We start from the raw sequence: 22,350 nt of genomic DNA, 5'->3' as shown, positions 1-22,350 counted from the left end.
CTTGTTATTTTGCACCTATGCACTTGCACAAATAGTGTCACAATGAATGTATATTGCAAGGTAATGAAGGCTACAGTAGTGCATAAACTATTTAGTTTGTGGTTTTGTTTGAACCACGAACTGCCTCTTTAGCACCTCTTTCACCACTTTAAATGCAGTATTTTTCCTTTAAAATCAGTGTGTTTTTGGTACTTTGTTTGGTCAGTTCTCTCACTTCTGCTGTGGATATGAAAATAATGTTTTAATTGAAATAAAATGAATTAAATAGAACTCTAGTTGTGCTTGTTGTTGCACCAGAAGACTCAAATAATATGTTTAGCCTTTAACTGAACCGTGTCTTTATTATATAATTATATATATTATTCATTAGTGGTGATGCAGTATGGAGGCCTTGAATTTGGATAACAAAGTGTCTCAGCCGGTGGAGGAAGAGGAGGAAGAAGAGGTGGTGGATGAGGACGGTAAATCCAGCAGCAGCCTGTAGGTGGCGCCAAAGCGTCGCAGTCATGTAAATGAACTGTAAAAGCCAAACAGCCTGCGTTAGCTTCACTGTAATGACGTTAGCCTCTTGGATGTTTTTTTCCGCCGTTAATGAGTTTGGATACCGGGGACCGACATCCATGAACCTCTCCGGCCATCTGCAGCACAACCACCGTGACCTCCACGAAGTCAGCTCAGTGTCCAGCGGGCGATCCTGAAGGTATGTTGTTATTGTGACAGCTCGGTGCCTCTAACCGGAGAGACTGCGTAACGTCAAACCGTTATGTTAGCCACGGAGCTAGCGTTAGCACGCAAGGCTACTTAAACGGCAAATAAGTGTCGAAGTAACGTCAGTGTTTTCCATCAGTGTCCGGGACACCGAGCAGCCGTTACAGAAGCAAGAGAGGATTTTAAAGCGAGATGACACGAAGCGGTGGGAAGTTTAAATTTAATTATAAGCTGATTTAAGATGGGACTAGCTGACTTAGCTAGCTAGCGTGTTGTCAGGCTAAGGTCAAGAAGCTGGCCAGTCTGACAGCTAACGCTAACTAATATGGTACCCAACAGTCTATAAACGTGTTGTGGCAGCTAGCCTTACTGCCACCAGTTAACGGCACCACTGGCTACCGTTATGAACACATTAACAGTCAGAGCTGGACCGGTGTCGTTTTCAAGATTAAGAGGTGGGTCCCTAAAAGTTTCATTAGCTTGGAGCTAGCTCGGTGTACATATAATTACGATCTTAATGAGGGCGGTTTTATCTCAGATTCAGATTGACTGCCGGGGGTAATGTAATGAGACGGGTTAGCAGTGGTAACTGGATTGTTATTACTGCATGACATGGTGACAGTGAGGGTTTGATGGCTCACACTAGGTTTAATGAGGTAGCTCCTGCAGCACTGGGTGTGATGATGACCATGCTGCTGCGTGTTGTCATACAACTGATGCAGGGCTGCCTTATCATGCTGCTCTACAAATGATCATAATGTTGGTAAATAAACAGACTGGCATTCATCGGTCAGGCGCCTCTCTGCGTTTTCAGATTCATAACTGTCACAGCAGGAGTAACTGGTGGCTCTGCCGAGGACGTGATGTGCTTCTTTTTGTTTGTTTGTTTGTTTGTTTGTTTTTTGGCCTATATGCAATGCTAAGTGTCGTGGTTCAAACAACCAATGCATCCTCTGTAATCCACACCAGTCAGCTTAGTTCACTTGTGGATGATCATGACTGTATAACAGAACTGTCAACATTTTGAGGGAAAAGAAAAGCAAGCTCCATCTGCAACCACATAGCTGCATCCATCCATGCGTTGCCCCTTTGTGCCAGTTAACATGAACAGTAAATCAGCTGTCCTTTGGCTCAGGATCCATCACAACCAATCAGTACAGTGGCCACCAAAGGGTGGGGAAATTAATGTGGATTGATCTACCAATCAACAGACTGATCAACCAACCAACCGAGAGAGTGAGCAACAGAGCTGCTGGTCCAAGCTAATTAGAAGAGAAAGAGACTTCCTCTCTGGCTGCCTGGTTTCTCTCAACATCAGTGCATATCAAGGGCATGTCTCGAGATCATACTCAAAAGTTTGGGATTGTAAGCACTAAAAAATTCTGTAGAATTTACTGTTGTCTTAAAAATAATCACTGTGGTAGCTGCAGATTTTTTACATGACAGTTAAGCCCCAGTTTGTGCCTTTCTCGTTTTCTAATCCTCAAAACTCTTCTGGTGTTCATTGAATGTGATCACATTAGTGTTTTTACATTTTTCGGACACCAAAAACTGCTTGAATGCAGCATTTCAGTTTTATATTGATAGTGGTAAAAAAAAAAAAAAAAATGAACGTAAAGGGTTTTGGTCACATCTTCCGTCTTCCTTTTCATTTTCAAATACCTTATAAGAACTGGGAAGCAACTGTGTTCTCATTCAGAAGAATATTGAATCACATAGATTATTGTCCAACATGTCAGACATTTTAAAGATTACAAAATTCAGACAATAGTAATAATAATATTGTATGTGATATGTGATGTATGTCATCTTTTGCAGAGGTAGAGTCATGGATAACTCTTTAATCCGAGTAATGAACTTTGGTTTACTGGTCTCTTTCCAAGAGAGTGAGATAACTATTTTTGCAAGCAGTAGACAGAGATTTAAAACAGCAATATCTTTATTGGATGCAAGATGTTTGTCAGGATGTAAACCAAGGATGAAAAACTTTTGGTCCAGGTTTTGGTCACATCTGGCTGGTTGCTGATCCATTCGATGCGTCAGTATTTAAACCAAAACTGATCCAGTGTATTAGATTGATGCCATGGACTAGAAATTAAAACAGCAGGCACATATTCTGAAGTAAATTTAATTTCCCTTTTTTATATCTGCATTTTCTGTTCAGGGCCTGCACCTTGAAGACTGCTTATCCCTTTATCACATCAGCAAAGTGGAGATGGCAAACAGGAAATCATTTTCCAAACTCTCAACTTCTTCTCCCGCACCACCTTTTGCAGAATGTAAACAAACCCCAGCCAGCCTCGCCGTCTGCACCTATGAGATCAGTGTGCGTGTACTGTTGCCAAACTATAAATAAAAAAAATGTGAGACAAAGTTCTGTCAGCTTGCTGAAGTATAATTTAGACCATAGTCTATAATTTAATAATTCAGCCTTTTCCAGGCAACTAACCAACATCTTGAGAGCTCGTACTCAAAACATCGGCTGCTCCATTCAGTGTAGAGCAAGGACCTAGGAAAATGTTGCCCGTGCCTTTGGTTTGAATGAAGGATGGGTAGGTTAGCTGGCTAACTTTGGGCTTAAGCCTGGTTTTTCTGGTATCACAGACATGGTAAATCCTACATGATTCTAAACGGGTCCAAAGGAGGACACTGTAAAGGACTGTGATACAACCAGTGCTCCTTACTGGTTATAAAATAAAGCCTCTAACAAATTGTGGTTAGTTACTGTAGCTGCAGTGATCAATACAACTTCCTGTTGCATAAAAAAGCTGGCTGTTTAATTAGAGTTCTCAATGTAGGCTATTGTACTCATATACCATCAGTACAGCCCTGAGGAACATGCAGTGACCTGATGAATAGAAAGTCTTTATCAAAGACATCAGAAGACAGTATCAGGCAGATAACAAGTATCCCCACTGTGAAGTAATGACAGGCAGCTTGTTAATTGAAAAAGAGAAGACTGCATCATCAGGAGATGTTCTGCAGCCGCTCTAGTTGTTTAACATGTAAAACATGTCTATTGTTTATACACTCTGTGGCCACTTTATAAGGTACACTTGTAATGCAATCGTGTGCAACAGCTCTGTCATAAAGTCTGGTTTTACAATAATAATGTTCAGTTTTGATGCACACTGTCAGAGGCATGTGAAGTGTTGAAAACCTCTAACTTGATTTGAGTATATGTGCCTTGTTGACGTTTAAGTCTCGTCAGCTGACTGACATGTCGTGAGTTTGGGTTGCTGCAGCAACACCACAGTCTTAGGTTAGTGGTGAGAAAGGAGCCCAGATGGGAGGCATGTGTGGTCGTGGTGGTTGTTTTGACTGATCTGAGCCGTTGTCTAACTCAGACGATTGTTAATAGGACGGATTGTTCCTCTGGTTCTGTGTGTGTGTGCGTGCGTGTGTGTGTTTGTGTGTGTGTGTGTGTGTGTGTGCGCGCGCGTCGCTCAGCAGCTGTTGACTTGTGTCAAGGGACATGGGCAGCAGCTGTGTGTGTGTTTTTGTATTTTTCCCACTCGTAGTTTGTGATTTTTGAGAGTGACAGATGTGTTTGGGGTTTCTCTCCCACAGGGCTGCATGATACTGAGAACGAGCTGGATCTCTTTTTCTGTACTATTTTCTCTGTTCCTTCCCAGCCTCCTCGTGTGATCATGGACAGGTCTCATATTTTTTTGAAATGCTTTCTCTGTCCTTCATTAGCTCCTTCAATATTCATCACTCCTTCTCTTACTTTAGTTTTATTCAAGCGTCAATCTCTGGTGCTGAAAAATTAGGCCAATGTGGAAGAGCCTAAACCTGCAGTTCCTCTAATGGCCACTTGAGGCTGGCTCCAAAAGCGAGCCAGTCTCCATAGACCCTCATGTTAAAATGCCCATTTTGACAGCAGAAATAAACATGTTTACAGCCTGGTACAAAAAATGATTTTGGTCACTGTAGCTAATCTCCCTGTTCATGACAACTCTAGGGGGATGAATTTTCATATAACTCACCTGTTGACATTTTATTAAGGCTTAAAGTGATGCATAATTCAAGGCGTGGCCGCTTTGAGTGACAGGCTGTCTTCGAGGCGTCGCCACAATCTATGAGTCAGCCCCACCCTCACCTTCAAATACGGTCACTTCTGGTGTCAAAAATCCAAGATGGCAGCTGCCGAAATGTCAAACTCAAAGCTTCAGAACGGGAGCCCACAAACCAATGGGTGATGTGACGGTGGCCATGCCCGTTATTTTTATGCAGTCTATGGTTTTATGTTAGTGTTCCTCCATCACTTCTCCTCCCATCATAATTGTTCTATTTCCTTCACTTCCTTTCCTCTCCTGGGGCGTCATTACAGAAAAATACCCAAACTGCTTGTCCTATCATAACTTAACTTTCAAAGATAGGAGAAATCTTATCCTTAATTAAACTCTTGTCTTAAGAAATCCTAACTATTGATTCTTTAATCAGCACTTGCCCTTTCATGCCTGTATCTATGTTTAGAATGTACTGGTAGGCCTCTCCAGATGAACAAGCCATAATATCAACGGCTGTCACTTGTCTCTGGCTATCTAAATCGCTATCATGGACAAAAAAGGATGGGTGTTCATTTTTTTGGCAAATATGTATTGCTGCGCCTGAGTACAGATAGCTTGGGTGACCTCTGTGAGGTTGCACAAGATGCAAAGCAGTGATATAAAAGACAAATCTGCAGCTTCAGTCTGGAAGTCACCGAAAAATGAAGCAGAAAAGCAGAAAAATGAAGTGCATTTGTAATCAGTATGATCACTGGCAGAGCCCCATGGCTTCTAGTAGGCCTCTCAAATTAATTGTCTTGGCAGTCGATGTATATCAATTAATATAATCATCCAGGAAATTTAAAGCGTCATTATACAGTTTTAATTAGCCTCTCAATCAGTTTGGTGTTCATGTTTTCCCCCATCTTCATTGTCATTACCGTAATGCCCCAACAACAGTGCTGCTGCCATTGTTGGCAGCTATTTTGAATTTAGGACAAAGTCCATGCTGTCCTAACTTGGATTCCTAACTTGTGAAATCCCTAAGTTGGGACAGTTCTGTAATAGCTAAGTTCCTTAGCTAAGATAAGAGGTTTTTTAACCTAAATGCAGCGAGGAAACATATTTCTGCAATACCAAAATTCCTTAATGCCATAAAGAGATAAGAGATAAGATTCAGACTTATGAAGTTTCTGTAATGAGGCTCCCGGTCTCTGTTTTCTTCTCATCCACTTTTCTTGGTGTTTTTCAGTTTCCCAGTGTGTGTGTGTGTGTGTGTGTGTGTGTGTGTGTGTGTGTGTGTGTGTGTGTGTGTGTGTGTGTGTGTCAGCAGTTAAACCTCTCGCCCTTATTTGCCACCATTTAGCCTGGTTATGCTACTCTACACTAATGCAGCCACTCAGCAATAACACACATACACAACCTGCTGAGTTCAGACATCATGATGGGAATTATGATGATGATGATGGTGATGATAATGATGATGACGGTGATGATGATGGTCTTGGCCCTCTCTCCTGAATGTGCACTGAATTCTGGGATGTATCTTAAACACTGAATTTTGTCAGATTAGAACATCACAATCAATGCTTGGATTTTAGATTGAGAACAATACTATGATGGACAAAACAATGACTGGCATGAGATGACGCCCACTGCCCACCCTCCGGTTAGCTAATGTAGCCTTGGCCGCCCTGCACTGCACAGCATCTGGGTTGGGCGGGAGCTAGCTTGCAGCCCTGCTCATTTGGTGATTACAGCTGGTAGTGCTGTCCTGGTGGCAGGACAGAGTTGCGGAAACATCCATCCTTCGGACTCCCCCCAGGTAGCCCTGGTAAGCAAGCGGCTTCATTTTGGGCCTCAAAACCCCTGCCTTCTTGACAAAATGCTCCAGGATGCTTTTGCTGTAAGTGTCCATGCATAGCATTTATACTCCTGTAATGAACCATTTTAGCTGCAGCTCATTCTCTGGAGGATTGTAAACTTTGACCAGGGGAAGCCGGGTGCAGCTTACTATAATGCGACATGCCGATGCATGTTTTGCTAATTGACGTATTTCTGTAATCGATGAATTGCACCAAGTCCTATTCCACAACAATGCTGTTGGGTCAGGAAGGCGTAATTGCAGTAACTGCTGACTGAGCAGCGCTGCTAGCGAGCTCCCAATACACTGGGTTGGTGCTCAGTGACGTAAACTGAAGAGCAGCAAAATTAACCTGTAGATCGACATGTGTAACCTGTCAAAATTATTCTTGGCAGTTAAGCAATTAACGCATAACCGTTGACATCCCTACACCAAGTGTTAGCATGCATGCCCAATATACCCACTGAGGTTTTAGTATTTCTCACACGATTGTTACGCACATAAATTCTTACTGTATTATCCAGTAATGGTCCATTATATCAAATAGAAAGCACTAAATATAGGTTTTCTTTTTGTCCAGTAGTGTCCTTACACCAGACTTATAAGGAGTTATAAGGATAAAAAAAGGAGCCCAGACTGTCTTCTCCCCAGCGTCGTCCTCCTGAAGGATCCCAAGGTGTTCTCAGGCCAGGATATATTAGTCCTTCAGTATGTTTATCAGACCACAAGATACCTTAACCTTTTCCACTTGGGATCCACATGCAGTAATTAGTTTCCATAAGCAATGCTCCTACATGACCACGTACACACTGCAGCTAAATGTGGTTCTCTCTTCTTCTTTGATAGTGTAATCCTGCCAGCCTCATTGATGAAGCAGCAGGCACTGACTCCTCTGATGTAAGTTTGGTTAATCTATGTAGTGTGGACCAATGTTGTCATGCGGATAGTGTAGAATTGAATGTGTACTGCCTAACAGGTGACAACAGGAGAAACTGTTGGCAAGTGAGAGGAAAGATGAGAAGGTGTAGCCTGATAATGAGACTGAATTGTTGTTCTGTTTTCACCTCATTATTCAGTCTGACATTGTGTTCGTTTCATCTGTTTTGTTTGTGTGAGGGATGTAAATGTCCCTTCGGCATGATTTTCAGTCAGCACAGAAGGTGTGGTCGTGTTTGCTTTATTTAAAAGTTGTTGTTTCTGTAAATTTACTTAACACAACCTGTAAAGCTACATCTGTCTCATCCACACTTGACATTTTCATGGCCAGTTTTCTGTTGTTAAGTACAGGAAAATTACGTTACATTTTTAATCTTACCAACAAAGTTCTGATTTTTTTGTTTGTTTGTTTTTTAAGCAGGTAAACAGCTTTAAGTATCAGAAATACTTTATACTTTATTGATCCCCGAGGGGAAATTATTTGGATTAAGTATGTAGATTCACTACCCTTTATAACTCTGGTACACACTACTGAAAGTTCCCAGTATGAGACCTGTGTAGGTCAGAGTTGTATCATTTTGAGAATGTTTACACCTGTATATGTGGTTGACCTCTGACAGATTATAATCTGTTTACTTAAGGTGATTTCAATGCAGGTGGAACAGGTCTCTTTGTTGATTGTAAGCACAATAGGACAACTGAGTGTTTCACAGGTGAGACACATTTTACAATCTGCTTGTATTTCATTCCCCGACACTTTCAAAACCGTAATTGTTTCCCACAGAAAAGTTCTTTAGATTAGTTTTAGCTCGACAAATATGAGTTTCAATCTAACACCAACTATCATTGGCTCTTTTACCTCCATTATGATTCAAACGCAGTCAGCACTGAGTTGCTTTTCTGTCAAGCTGCATAGAGAGAACAACATGAAGTGTGAAGTCACCATGGTGTTTATTTAATCTAACGTGTCAATTAATGGAGCAGAGTGGTGCTTAAATGATTTAATTCATAGTAATTGAATAAAACAATTTAGGTAAAGAATTTATTAATCTATCAAGTAAAGAAACAAAAACAACAGTTCTCGCACTTGATGCAGCAGCCAATCCTGAGCAGCGATCAAGCGTCACATTATCACATAACATTAAGTAACATTAGAGCTCTCTGTCCACACTGAATACATTAAATATTCACTTCTTTTACTTCATGTAAACAAACCATGTAAATATTAGTCGTGTGCTCGAGATTATACTGGCGACATAACCACTTAAATGATGGGTGAGTAGTCTACTAGCTATCTTCCTACGTCCACGTTTTATAATGTGATATTTACTGGAAGTGACATATAATATAGCCAACAGCAAGTAGGTGGTTATTAGCAATGGTCATTTAGCTGACCAGAAACTTTTAGCTACCAGCCAGCTTCCTCCTTATTTAGTTTCTTTGTAGTGAAATAAGAGGGTATCATATAGATTATTTCTTATTTCAAATTCATGAATCAGCCGTTCTCGTCCATTGTGGCACTTTTAAAGCGAGCCACAGGAATAAATAGAAACATGGCGTCCCACAGGACGTCAGCTCAAAAGGGCAGCGCTGCATCGCCTGCAGCCAGTTAGGACACCTCTTTAATTGGCTTCAAATCCAAAATGTTGCCTTATCGGTGTTTTAGTTTTCTTGAGAGACTCCGCCACGTCTTCTCTCATCACCCCACAAGACAAGTGAATGCTTTAGTAAATAAACATGTGCAGTGTTCAGCCAGTTTACACAAAATCAAGTTGGTTTAAGCTTGTACACCAGACTAGACCGCTAAAACTGGAAAATGACCCAACTCTAAAATTAATATGAAATAGAGATAGCTGTAAGGAGAAAGAGCAACAAGTACAGAAGTTGTTGCAGTAGTCGTCATAGTAGTTCTATCTAGTGTGGCTGCAGTCGTAATACAGTATCAGATAAACACTGAAGACAAAACAAGTACAAATGAGATAGAGAAAACATTAATAGCCAGTTGGATAAAGCTAGAAATGGATCAGTGTTGTTTAAATAAAGATCGATCAAAATCAGATTCTGTCTTTACTGTGCTCTGTCCAGCCTGCTAGTGCTGCAGCGTGGCTCTCCTACTCTACAGTGCGAGCATTTCACTGTATATGCAACTGAAAATTAAAGTATGTGAAAAGTAATTTGGAAAGCAGCAGTAACCTTGAGCAATTCTGGTGAAACTTGATGTGGACATCCCCACGTGAAGCATTTTGAATTAAGGTTTCACACGTTAATGCTCTCAACATCTCTGAAGAAATCACCTCTTCAGGACTTACTCAAGATTTTATTACAGTGTGATTTTTATCTTAATGAACTCTTTAATCAATGTCCTTAACACCCGAAGAGCAGGACTGGTTTGTAACTTCACATCTTCTTGATTATTGCAAGGTGTTTACCAAGGCGAAGTAGATGGGTAGATCTGGTGTATGACATGCCATGTACTTTGTTTGGAAAAACTGGTTAAAGAAACTAGTAAGGCACTTGTTGGCATGTGCTCTTCTTCCTGCAAGAAGGATTGACTTATAATTTCTTATAGCGCAGTTTTTAAGAGTTTTTAGAGTCCTGCAGAATGTCCTCAAAGTTCTCTGACAAACCAGACAGTGATATGCAACTTATAAAAGACCTCTCCTTTCTCTCAAACCACTCTAACCAGGCGGAGAGTGTCTCCTACAAATGGTAAATGTGCTGCAAATCCTCAGTAACACTCTAAAATTCAACACTGATGCAACTCACTGCCAAACTACGCACTTCTACTCTTAGAGATCCCTGGAAGTCCTTAATTGGCTCTATCTCTGACTTACTGAAGGACAGAAGGATTCCCTCACACACACACACACACACACACACACACGCGGTCGGTCAGTCAGAAATAGCAGCTTAATCAGACTGTCGGTGTCGTAGAGCTGTAGTGAGCCTGCAGCTTTGTCCCAGTGATGGCTGATGATGTAAGATATGCTCACACAGATCCTCTAAGCTGATTGGCTGGCCACTCAGGTTATTCGCCACACCTGGCAGGACACAGCGGGACGATTAGAGATTGGGTTGTTTGTCTGTTTGTTTGTTTGAATTGCGAACTCCTGCGCTGCCTCCTGCAGTTTCACTCAGACAGACAACACAAGGGAGGCTGCTGAGCCTCTAGAGTGAAGGCATCTGGCAAGGTGTGTTCACAATGGCAGGAGGAAAATGTGCAGCCAGGAGATCTCTATTCTTGTCACACGACATCTATGTGGTCTGGTAGCCAATGCTGCATGGAATCAGAATCACTGATCTATCAGATTCAAATCCACACACAATAATTAAATATTTACATTGTGCACAAAACAACACAAAATAAAAGCAGCCCAAAGCCAATACATGCATGTGTAATGTTTTATTTCATGTGTTATTGACATGAGAAAGTCAAGCGCACTGACGAAGGCTGAGACACACACCCAATTTAAAACACTGGGGATAGAGCATTTCATTTATTTCTTATGCCAGCCACTGGAGGATTAGAAATGCTGAAAAGTAATGGTTGATTATTAGCTTTCAAAGGAGCTCACGTCTCAACCAGACTAAGTGAACACTGAATAAAAATCCATGGCAATCATGGTGTGAAATAATTTAATGTCTATTGAATTTTAGCATAAATTCTAGTATTCCAGGAAAGCTTATTATTGTGATATTACCTTTTCAATGATATTTTTGCCCACAATAATGTACAGTATTTATGGTTTTACTGTGTTTAAATATCTTAATGAAATGATAGCCAATCAGAAATTAACATAACAGTATATCAATATTAATCCGGAGTGAAATATTATTTTTACAGTATGATCGATCTGCCCTAGGAGAAAGAAGCATTGAAGGAGGGGAGGAGATATTAAGACAGGATGGGAGGTGGGGAGATTTGGGGATTTGGGGAGAGGGATGACGGAAACAGGAGGAGGAGGAGGATAGTGTGTATAGGAGACAGCAGGGGGAGGCAAGTTGTCCTTGACTTTGCCCTCCAGCAGCCTATTCGCAGCCCTCTGCATCACACTGCATACAGGACGCTGCCCGCTGGAAACACACACCTGTTGTCTATGTGCCAGGAATTCACTGGAGACACATATAGATCCACTAACGGAGACAAGACCACCGTACAGAGGCGTTATCAAACACCAGCTGTTCACTTAATACCTCATCACCTAATACCCCATTACCTACCTCTGTGTGACCAGATACTGTTTGATCTTGGCCAGGAGTCATGCTAGCGGCTGTTTGAGGCTGTGTTTGGGCAGAGCGGTGCTTTCAGCTAAACGCTTACATCAACATGCCAACATGTTCATAGTGACAATGCTAACGTGTAGATGTTTAGCAGTACATTACCAAGCTAAAATTTGCCAATTAAGCTCAACATACAGCTGAAGCTGATGGGACTTTGATTAGTTTTGCAGGTGAAATAAAATGTTGACCAGATGGTGACGGACAGGGGATCAAAGTTACAGCAAGTCATCCTCTGTGGACCATGACACAAATTCTTTTGCACTGAAGCTGCTGATTGACAATATTTTGCACATTGTTCAACATCTTTAAATATGACCACAATGAGTGTTCATATTTCAGAGAACTGTATTGTGATCAGGGTAGAAAAGCCTCTGAAACAGCATTGTACATGAAGTAGACTACTGACTTTTTAACTTGCTCCTGAAACCTGGCACCTATATGGGGCCTCACACATGTCGCGTTTTTTGTGCCCTCAGATTCATTGTTTTCAATGTAGGCAGGCGTGCTCAAACACCAGAGTGACGCCGTCGCGGTGCACACGCGTTCCCGAGCACCTATTTTTCAAGGCATGACAGCTGCACCATAAGATAAACTGAGTACAGCTTTTGGAACTCAGTAGCATCATGTCATGTGACAAAGGTCAGACAATCACAGCCAACAGTTATCTTTCCCTTCTTCCGTAAATATCAGTCTGTGGCAAATATGGAAAAGTCGATCATTTTAGTGCAGGGCTGCCAGAGCTTTACATCTGACCCACGGACAATATTGTTGGCCTAACACACACGAGAGGATCAGCTCTGCATTCAGGTAAATAGACTATGATATGGTGTTTGTTAAGGTAAGCAACCTCAGACACAACCTGCTGCCGTGCTCTTCAAAGCTGGCACAAAAAAGACACGAGTAGCACCCTCACGTTTTCCTGGTGGTTAAAAATCAGGCATGTGTACGGCCCCCCCTGACCTCACAAGTGCATCAGTATTGGGTGTGCAAAGTCCTCTAATGGGCCAGATTGCACCCTTTGGTGGGTCAGTTCTATGGGCCGTATGTTTGACACCCTGTATCTAGAGGAAAAGTCAGGGGATCACTAAAGTCAGGAGGGTTTGTCCTCTGAGAACAACGAATGTCTGTATAAAATGTCATGGCAATCCATCTATTAGTTGTTGAAATATTTACCTCTGCCAAGGAGGTCATGTATTCAGCTGGTGGCTGAGCCAGCATTGGCAGTGTGGTGCTAACAATGGCAACAGTGAGGGTAACCTGAGGGTGGGCGTTACGCTACCGTGACAAGGTTGCATTATCAGCAGTGCTAACAGCCTAACAGTGATGACAGAGCTCACGGTGTGCTAATACAGCAGCGCTCATACTGTCCAATATGTCTAATCATTTCAAATACCAGGATCTGGATTAGATTAACTTTTCTTTCTCTCATTTCTGTAATCTTCAGTGACCACTGCAAACTCTCTTACTGTTTGACGGCATTATTTGATATAATGAATCAATTCAATGATGAAAATGCAGAATTCATTTGTATTTTGCCTTCTCTGTGAGTTTGTAAGGTCAGTATCAGGAGTACTGCATATTTAACAATATGATTTTAATCATTCAAATTTAAAAGGTTTTATTAATAATAATGTCTTGGCACATCCTGAATATTTGAGGATTCAGTTGGACCACAGACCTCTCAGAGACGGTGCGTGTGTTCATATTTTGAAATGTCCAGTCGACTGTGTTTCTGTGTGTGTCTTGTTGAGTGCAGTGAAATGTTAGAAGTCATGGATCATTGGGGTGATTTCACTGATCCCAGAACAGATGTGACCTGATGTTTACTGTTTGCTGCTAACTTTAGAATTCATTGCTCATGGGAAACACTGTTTACGCTGTCTGTGTGTGTGCGTGGGTGTGCATGAGTGTGTGTGTGCACAGTGTGATCCAGCCTGCATCTGGAGCTCATGCTTGGTCAAGCTTGGATCGTGACTTGAGATCAGACAGTTAGATGTTGAATTTCCATCGTGGCCAAATGCATGCACGGTGCTGCGAGCCGTCGTGATCGTTGCCTGTGATGTGGGCCCACAGTGTAGTTAAAGGCATGCCTTACCTTGATGACATGTTGGAGGTCTGAGGTTTTCAAGGTTTTCAGTGAAGCAGCTCACTTGTTGCACAGAAAAATGTCAAAAAATTTTGAAATCAAAAAGAGATGTGAGGTTCTATTGAAAAAGCACTCGGTGATAACGTCACACTAAAAGCCTTCCAGTGGTCCACTGGCACAGTTGCTCAACACTGGGTCTGAATAGTATTTGGACGTGTGACTGTTTATCACCATCATTTTTTATCATATTGCTGAAAAACAAGGTCTTATTTTGGTCCTGTCACAAAGCAGCAGGCCTCAGCCTGGTGGGGAAATTCATCCCCTTTCTTGTGGATTGCAGCCATTCAATATACAGTAATTGCATGGTGCAATTACCTCTTATGTATGTAATTAAAACACACCTGCGGTTACCACCAGTACGCACAGTCAACCAGGACTGACATTTTGAAGGGAGTTCACCTCAAAATCAAAAATACATATTTTCCTCTGACCTGTAGTGCTAATTATCGGTCCAGACTGTTTTGGTGGGAGCTGCAGAGTGTTGGAGATATCGGCCGTAGAGATGTCCGCCTTCTCCAGGTGACACTCGGCCTTGTGGTGCCACAAAATACATACCTCTACTGCTAGCTCACCTAGCACCACGTAGCCAGCAAACATTACAGCTCAGCCAGGAGGATGCCATCAATGTTACCTCTCGCCTCTCGTCCATGGGTAGATGCAGGCTTCCTTCTGCAAAGTAAAGCAGTTGATGGGTGTAGTTCAGTAGAAAGAGTAAGTAAAAAGTTCCTACATGAGGTATGTGGATTAACTTTTGAGTAACTTACACCAAAGCAATCTTGATTGATAGATATCACTACAGGCAAGAGGAAAAATATGTGTGTCTGATTTTGGGGTGAGCTGTACCGTTAAGGATTACAATTTGAAGGACCACATGGCATTTGAATTTGACGTAATTTATATTTCTCAGCTGAGCTGAATTCAAAATAACGCTCTGTTGATAAAGTGAAATGTCACATTACATTGATTTTAAATATGACCTGAGTTTCTGTCTTGCGGAAGAGAAATGTTTTTGTATTTAAAAATGTCAAGCTGTACCTGAACTGTCGTGTGTGGAGGTTGTGTTTGGTGTTACTCCGCTGTCATGCGCCCACATCGTGATAACATCAGCGAGTGTCGTGCCTCACTGCAGCCTTGACACTGACCAAATGATGCCTTCAGAAACACACACACCCACACATACGTATGCATGAGCAGGCTGTGACGTCATTGATGGGCCTGCCTCTCTCTTCCAATCCTCTTCTTCTTCTTTGCTCCCTCATTTCTACCTCTCTTCCTCCTCCCTTCTTCTCATGTCTTCAGACAGGCGATGATGACTCATTTTGAGGCAGCTTTTAGGTGCATGATGGGATACAAGGATTGAAAAGGGGGTGATAGAAGGGGATTTGAGTGAAGGCAGGGGACAGAGGAGGGAAAAATCAAGAAAATTATATTCCAAAAAATATGGACACCTGAACATTTTACCCATATGTGATAGCTGAGCATGGTTCTAAAACCATGCAGCATTAATCTGCTGCTAACAGCCTCTACTCTTCTGGGCAGAGGATTTAAACAAGATGTTGAACCTGGCTGCAGGGATTTACCTCCAGTCAGCCACAAGAGCATTAGTGATGCTTTGTGCATGGGGGCATTGTAATGTCCTTCGCCGAACTGTTGCCACAAAGGTGAAAATCCGTTATTGTCTAAAACATCATTGTTACAGCAGGATTAAAGGGCCAGTGTGTAATATTTGGCATGGTTTATTGTCAATCTGAATCTGAATCTGAATATTCTACCCATTAATATGTTTATACAAGTGTATAATCGCTATAAAATAAAATTCATTTGGTTTTCGTAACCTTATAATTATGCTTTTATATATATATATATAGCAAGGGCCTTGCTTTAGAGATGTCGCCATCTTGCGCTGCCATGTATGTACGGCAGACCGAGCGGACAATCCAGCCAGCCAGAGAACGCGTTTCGCGTGTATAAATGAACCAACGAAGACAGCGGAAGGAATGAAGAAGGAGGAGGAAACAGCAGAGAGTGTTAGTAGTTCGTCGATTGAGAGTAGTGAAAAGTTTTTAAACAGCAGAGAGTGTTAGTAGTTCGTCGATTGAGAGTAGTGAAAAGTTTTTTTAGTTATAAAATTTGCGAATGGACCACACTTACCACGCAACAGGAGAGAATGAACCCGAACCGTCATCTGCGAGGAAAAGAAGACGCAACTTCACTCCTTGTGATGCACTCTCTGCGGCGCTTTTCCTCCTGATGATATATCTCCCCAACGATGGTAGCAGTAGCACCGAATCCCATTCTGTGCATTCAGCCTCTCTTCTCGCCCGCTCAGCATCAAACACATGGAGTTCCTCATCTGTATGCTCCGGCTCAAACAGGTATGGCTCTGGGTCTGTGTCCGCTACAAGAAACTCTTCAAAATCGCGTTCAAAGTCGTCCATTGCAGCTACTATAGTCCGGAGATATTGCTAGGCTAAATAAACAGCTGAGCTCTGTTTACCGGCTACGCTGTCAGTCAGTGTGCGGGCTGGAGATTGAGCAGAGAGGGGAGGGGGGGTCCCCACTCGGTATGGTAAACGAGTATGTGTGTAAAGTTATGAAGTGTATCTGTTACGCTAGAAGAGTCAGAGTTTGGGATGGAGTGGAGTGTAACCGGAGTTTCTGGAGTGCTCAAATAAACGGGCCTTTTTCCCAAACGCTCCTCTGGTCTCCTGCTCGTGAGGGATTCATTACAATATCGTAACATGGCTTAGATTTCTAAATAAACATTCACCTCGTCGCTAGATAGACCTACTCCTGAAAAAGTCGTGCGCAAGGCTTTTTGTCCCTACGAGGCCACCGTCCTTTTCCCTGACGGGAGGGGTGAGCGAGTGAGCCCTGCAATCTAGAATTTGACCACTGATGTCACTGTTTTCAACCCATTTTACACACTGGCCCTTTAAGATTTCTCTTCAGAGGAACTAAAGGGAACCAGGAACAACAGATGCAGTCACAGACATAGTTGGACTGAGGTGTCCACATACTTTTGGTCATATACTATAGTGTATGTGTGGTGTGGGTCTTTGACCACTTGGACACCAGGACGTCTGTCAGTGAAAACTGAATTTGTGAAGTTGGTTTCTGCTTTTGTCAGATACATCTTTTCGTTAACGGTGACCTTTTGTATTATTCCTTATTTTCTGTCATATATATATAATGTTACAATGTCAGGCGATTACAACATATGTGGCCAAAGTTACAAATAATGAGGTAAAAGTATGTAACAGTAATCCCTGTGACCAAAGACCTCAGGCTTTAGACCCATCTGACTACTCTGTTTCCAGCATTTTTATCTACTGTTGAGACAAGCTGACAGATTTCTTTATATGGTCATCTGCTGCAGGCACGTAACGTAGCCCACACTGCTACATGTAGCTACATGCTAATGTCAGGGAAACATGTAATCTTGGTTGCTAATGTTAATTTCTCCCTAGATTTAAGATCATATTCCTGCTGGAACATGTCCAGTTGTGTTTATAAGCTTTTATCAGTGCTTTCTCTCTGCAATGACGGTGCAAAGATGACCACAAAACTCTGACTAATCAGAGCAGACTGGGGAGGTCATGTTTAAGAGACAGGCGCTAAAACAGAGCATCTGAGATAAAGGGTAAATACAGGATTTCCAGCACAGACAGTGTGATGTAAATAAAGTGTTTTCTGACCATTAAAGCATGTGAACATGTTCCCAAAACCCAAAATAAGCACAATAGGTCCCCTTTAAACTGCATTAAACCAGATTGTTTTTAGGAGTCTAATTGCAGTATGTTACACTGAACCGTCATCTCATGCGTACATTGATGACTCACCTGCAATTAAAATTTACATGTTCTCCAACATTTATTCAAACAGTTTTAGAAACAAGCTCTGTTACATTTGTGTGGTGTTTTTAGCTGTTTGATGTGGTAATTGGGAGAAAAAGGTTTTACTCCATTGTTATCGTCTCCAGTGTCATTGTTTCAAATGCTAATCGTTTATAATTGTGGTTTTTATTTTCCATGTTACTCAGCAACAGATGGGCTTTGATATCATTCTGCTGCCCATTGTACTCATGGATGTATGTGCCGACAGCTTATTGGAGAGTAAATCCTGCATTACAAAATGTCCTCTCGGGTTACGGATGATGTTTCAAAATTCAAGTTTCAAGTGATCAGCAGAGAGCTGGGAGGACATCTGGGGGGGCGCTACACTGAAACTATAGACAGTATCTTTGTTTTGGGAGTAGAGTATGCTCCAGGAAGTTGAAGATCCCAGTTGATACAGTAGGATTTTTATATTTTTCCCACACTTTAATCGCTGAATACTTTCCCTTGTTTAGGGATGACGTAGAGAGAGAAAATGTGTTTATTTGCGTACGCTCTGTGTGTGTGTTGCGTGTGTGTGAGACAGTAACCTGACATGCTGAAATATGTGATGTCAACTGTTTGTGGCAACATGCCCAGAAAACTGTGTGTCTGTGTGTGTGTGTTATTTTTATGTGCTGTCTGATTCAGAACTGTTGTTGTTAATTTTGTCAGCTATTTTTTCATTTACTCTTAGTCCTGTGTCAAATGTCCTTGTTAGTTTTTATCACGGCCCCGTCTGCGTCTATCGTTTTTCCAATCTACTTTAGATTAAACCAGCTGCGTCCCCATGGAAACCACGCTCACGCGGATCCCTCGAAATATGACATCCACAGTAACTTGGAAAAAAAACAATATTGTGCATTGACTTTGATGATTTACTGATCATCTCACCTCATCACGAGCACATTGAAGTCAGCAGTGTGGGAACATTTTGGTTATCCGGTGGTCAGAAATTTGTAGACTGGTCCTCTTTATTTTAGTTCATTTATGTGAAGCAGTGATGATAGGTTTTCAGTGCAGTGAGTTCAAGAAAGACAATAAAACTTGTTTTTGACAGATTGTAATGTTAAACTAGTGTTTGATGCTATTATAATGGTAATATTCATGTATGTTGAAAATGTATCTGAAAATTAAACACATAAAATCCCAAATCTGAAAACATTACTTACAAAACCATAGACTGTATATCTATTTTTATATACAATCTATGTACAAAACATTATACAAATGTCACATCTTGAGTTCATTATAATCACTAAAACCATTATCCACTGTCAAGTTAATCAAATGTGATTTATGAATTTAGCTTATTCTCTTTTCATCTGAGAAGAGTTTTTATGTTTTCCTTTCATTCATTGAGACCATGAACAACACACGATATTGTCTTGAGCAAGATATATGCACAGATGGTGAGAAAATGGCAGCCGCTGGTGAAAATATTTTTGCATCAGGTGCGCCCTGTGGACGGTTAAGTGTCAGCATGAGTGAGTCTGCAGGGAATACAGCATCTGCTGTCACGTAAGATTAAAGGGATGTCTGTAGGAATATACTATATGTTTGTAAATTTGGGTAAATTTCATGAACTTAGTGATATGAGGTTATTGCCTACCAGCAGTCCTTGGGTTGTCAGGGATTTTGTACCCAAAAATTTGACTTCTCAGACAGTACTCCCAGGCTTTATGTCACTCCCAGCAAGCTCCTCCAGTTTAAGTCACAGCTATTTAGAAAAACTCAACTCATTTAAAGTTATTGTGATAAATAACTTCAAAATAAGTGCAGTCATCAGTATTTTTTATATTACTTAGGATCTAATGACTAGATGTGATGTGAAAAGGATGTCTCATAGTGACAGAAACAAACAGAAATCTGTGTCTTTAGCCTCTTTCAGCTCATAGTTTTGGTTTTATAGCACACTGACTTCACTGTAAGTGGCCAAAGAAACAGTTAACACAGCTCTAGATACACATTAAACTTATCATGGTGTCATTTCCTCTCTGCAGAAAGTGGTGACCCTGCCTACCTGACACCCTGCTTCTCCTGCCCTCCCCCCAACTCTGCCCCCCCACTCACTGTCCTGATTGGGTCTCTGTACTGCCGGCGGTGGATTGGAGCACTCTGATTGAAGGCCTTGCGAGGTGGTTTTTCGGTCTGGCGCCGCCTCCCCCCGGGGCCGGCGTGCGCTCCCAGCAGCCCGTGGTGCCCTGCGCCCCTCCCTCCCCGTCACTGCACAACAGAGCCCATGCCCAAGGTAAGACCACAACAAGCAGCGCCCTGATGTGTTACTGTGGAGATCTCAGCTAGTCAGCCGGAGGTCATAGAATTATTTTTGTTTGTTAATTAGGGAGTTTTCAGTGTTCACACCTCTAGTTTGGTTTCCTCTATCTTTCGAGGAAACCAAGAGCTGTGAACATGGTGTCACCAAAACACTAGAATGGAAGTGACTTCAGTTGTTCTTTTATCTCAGACATGTTAGGATGTTACATACCTTGACACGTTTCGGCGGAAACTTCCACCTTCCTCAGAAGTCGATATTAGGGAGGTGTGACTGTCCTGTCAAAAACAGGACAGACAGACAGGACAGTCACACCTCCCTAATATCGGCTGAGTCACCGAAACATGTCAAGACATGTAACATCCTAAAATGTCTGAGATAAAAGAACAACTAAAATCATTATCAGAAACTAAAGACATAATGAACACCATTGAACTACTAGAATGGAAGGTTTTACATCTTTCCTTTGATTGAGTATCAAACCTAAAGACACATTTTTATAACTATTCTAGATATCAGCATACAGCAACATTAAAGAGACCTGTAACGTCTCTTCTGTCTGGTAAAACAAAGTTTTCTGCAGATTAAAGAAGCAACAGAGGACAGGAGTATATGGCCTGATCACACAGAAAGTGTTTCAGCAGCTGGAGGCGCCTTTTTGTTATTGTTTTTAATGAGAACGAAGTTATTTGCTCGTGGTTTTTGCGTTGCGACACGCCTCGCATTTCTGCGCTCTAAGTATCTGGCATTTTCGCCGGAACGCTCTGAACTCCACAAGTTGAAAAAAACATTAACTCAAAATGGAAAAATGCCCCAGCTCATCTGATTTTTGGTCATCTTTTTTCTTATTGTTCAATAGGATGATTTTAGAGGCGGCATGTCTTCTGTGGTAGTGGTGCAGATTACCATAACAATTGTGCATTTTGTGATAAAAGCGTCAGATTTGGTACACTTATAGCCAAAGACATATAGAAAAAAAATAGATGTGGAGCCACTCTGAATTTTCAATATGGCGGCCAATTTTCAACATGGCCATTGACAACTGTTTTTAGATCAAACTTCATATTAACCCTAGATATTATGTGATAGAAGCATCACATTTGGTACAGTTATAGCCAAAGACATGTAGAAAAAAATTATATATGAAGTCATCATGGATTTTTAATACGGCGGCCATTTTTCAAGATGGCCACCATTGACAACTGTTTTTAGATCAATTTTCGTATTAACGATGGATATTATGTGATATTGAGGATATAAGTTGAATTTATCTACCATACATAGCACTTGGGAACTATCATTTGGATAAAACATTTTTCAAGCAGCCAACTCCCGCAAAATGGTAGTTGCAATACAGCTGCATAGACTCGTCTGATTTGGATGATCTTTGTGTCAATTCATATATTTNGGGAACTATCTTTCGGATAGTACATTTTTCAAGATGGCGGCCAACTACCGAAAAACGGTAGTTGCAATACAGCTGCATAGACTCGTCTGATTTGGAAGATCTTTGTGTCAATTTATATATTTTTTATGATTCTGAATACAAATTATTAACTTCAGAATTGTTCAGAAGCTGCAATTCAAGACTAAAATATGTGATAACAATAACTGTCTAAGTAGGTCCAGTGCGGGAAAGTCTATTCAGCACACCCCTTCACAGTAACAGAGAGCTGTGCACTCTAAGGCAGCTTTTTTGCACTTGCACTTCCTAACACAACCCTTCTTACATTGGCTGGAGACAAGTTCATAGCTGGCCTGGCCTGCATCTGGTAGGCATGTCCAGAAGGGTGCATAGTAGCCCTCAGATGTCTTAGACCAGCCCCATCTACATGGTGAAGGTAGTTCTGGTGTGGACACCAGCATCTGGGCCCACACATGCCCTCCTTGGTAAACTGCTCTCTTCACATGCTCCTCTAGGGCAGCCTTTGTCGGAGGGATCGACAGCACATTGTGCCTCTTCACAAATAACTTCCTCCTCGCAGTGTCTATTTCTGTGCATGGGCTAGTTCGGTCATAGAGCAGTATAACAAACCTCTCAATCGTAGCCATTACCTCCTGTGGTATGTCATCTGGGGCAGAGGATAGCTTTAAAAGAGTAAGTGCGCATGCGCCCGCGCGTGCAGCCTGTTGCAGTCGCTCCTGCTTGTTTTCTTGGTTTTCTTACTTTTTTGCTTTATTAAGTTTGGTATTTGTGCTGGCTTTTTGAGATTGTCATTTTGAAACTGCGCGCTCTCAAAACATGCTGATTGAGAGAGTTGTACTCGTTTTCC

At 41.7% G+C, this 22,350-nt stretch overlaps 1 protein-coding gene across 2 annotated transcripts in view; it reads left to right on the top strand.

Annotated features, from left to right (window-relative positions):
• The first annotated feature begins 514 nt into the window (after positions 1-514).
• The window catches only part of ip6k1 (inositol hexakisphosphate kinase 1), a 42,683-nt gene continuing 20,847 nt past the window's right edge, over positions 515-22,350 (top strand). Inside the window, exons 1-3 of one of the 2 annotated variants that reach the window (XM_050039094.1) lie at positions 515-700; positions 7,411-7,461; positions 19,806-20,053. The gene's annotated coding sequence lies outside the window, so the exon portion shown is untranslated. The remainder of the gene's footprint in view (positions 701-7,410; positions 7,462-19,805; positions 20,054-22,350) is intronic. The other variant, XM_050039095.1, reaches the window with a different exon arrangement.

This window comes from Epinephelus moara, chromosome 24 (genome assembly GCF_006386435.1).
Source record: "Epinephelus moara isolate mb chromosome 24, YSFRI_EMoa_1.0, whole genome shotgun sequence".
In the NCBI taxonomy this organism is placed as follows: domain Eukaryota; kingdom Metazoa; phylum Chordata; class Actinopteri; order Perciformes; family Serranidae; genus Epinephelus; species Epinephelus moara.
Note: the sequence above shows the minus strand (reverse complement) of the source record. Positions and strands in the feature narration are given on the sequence as shown.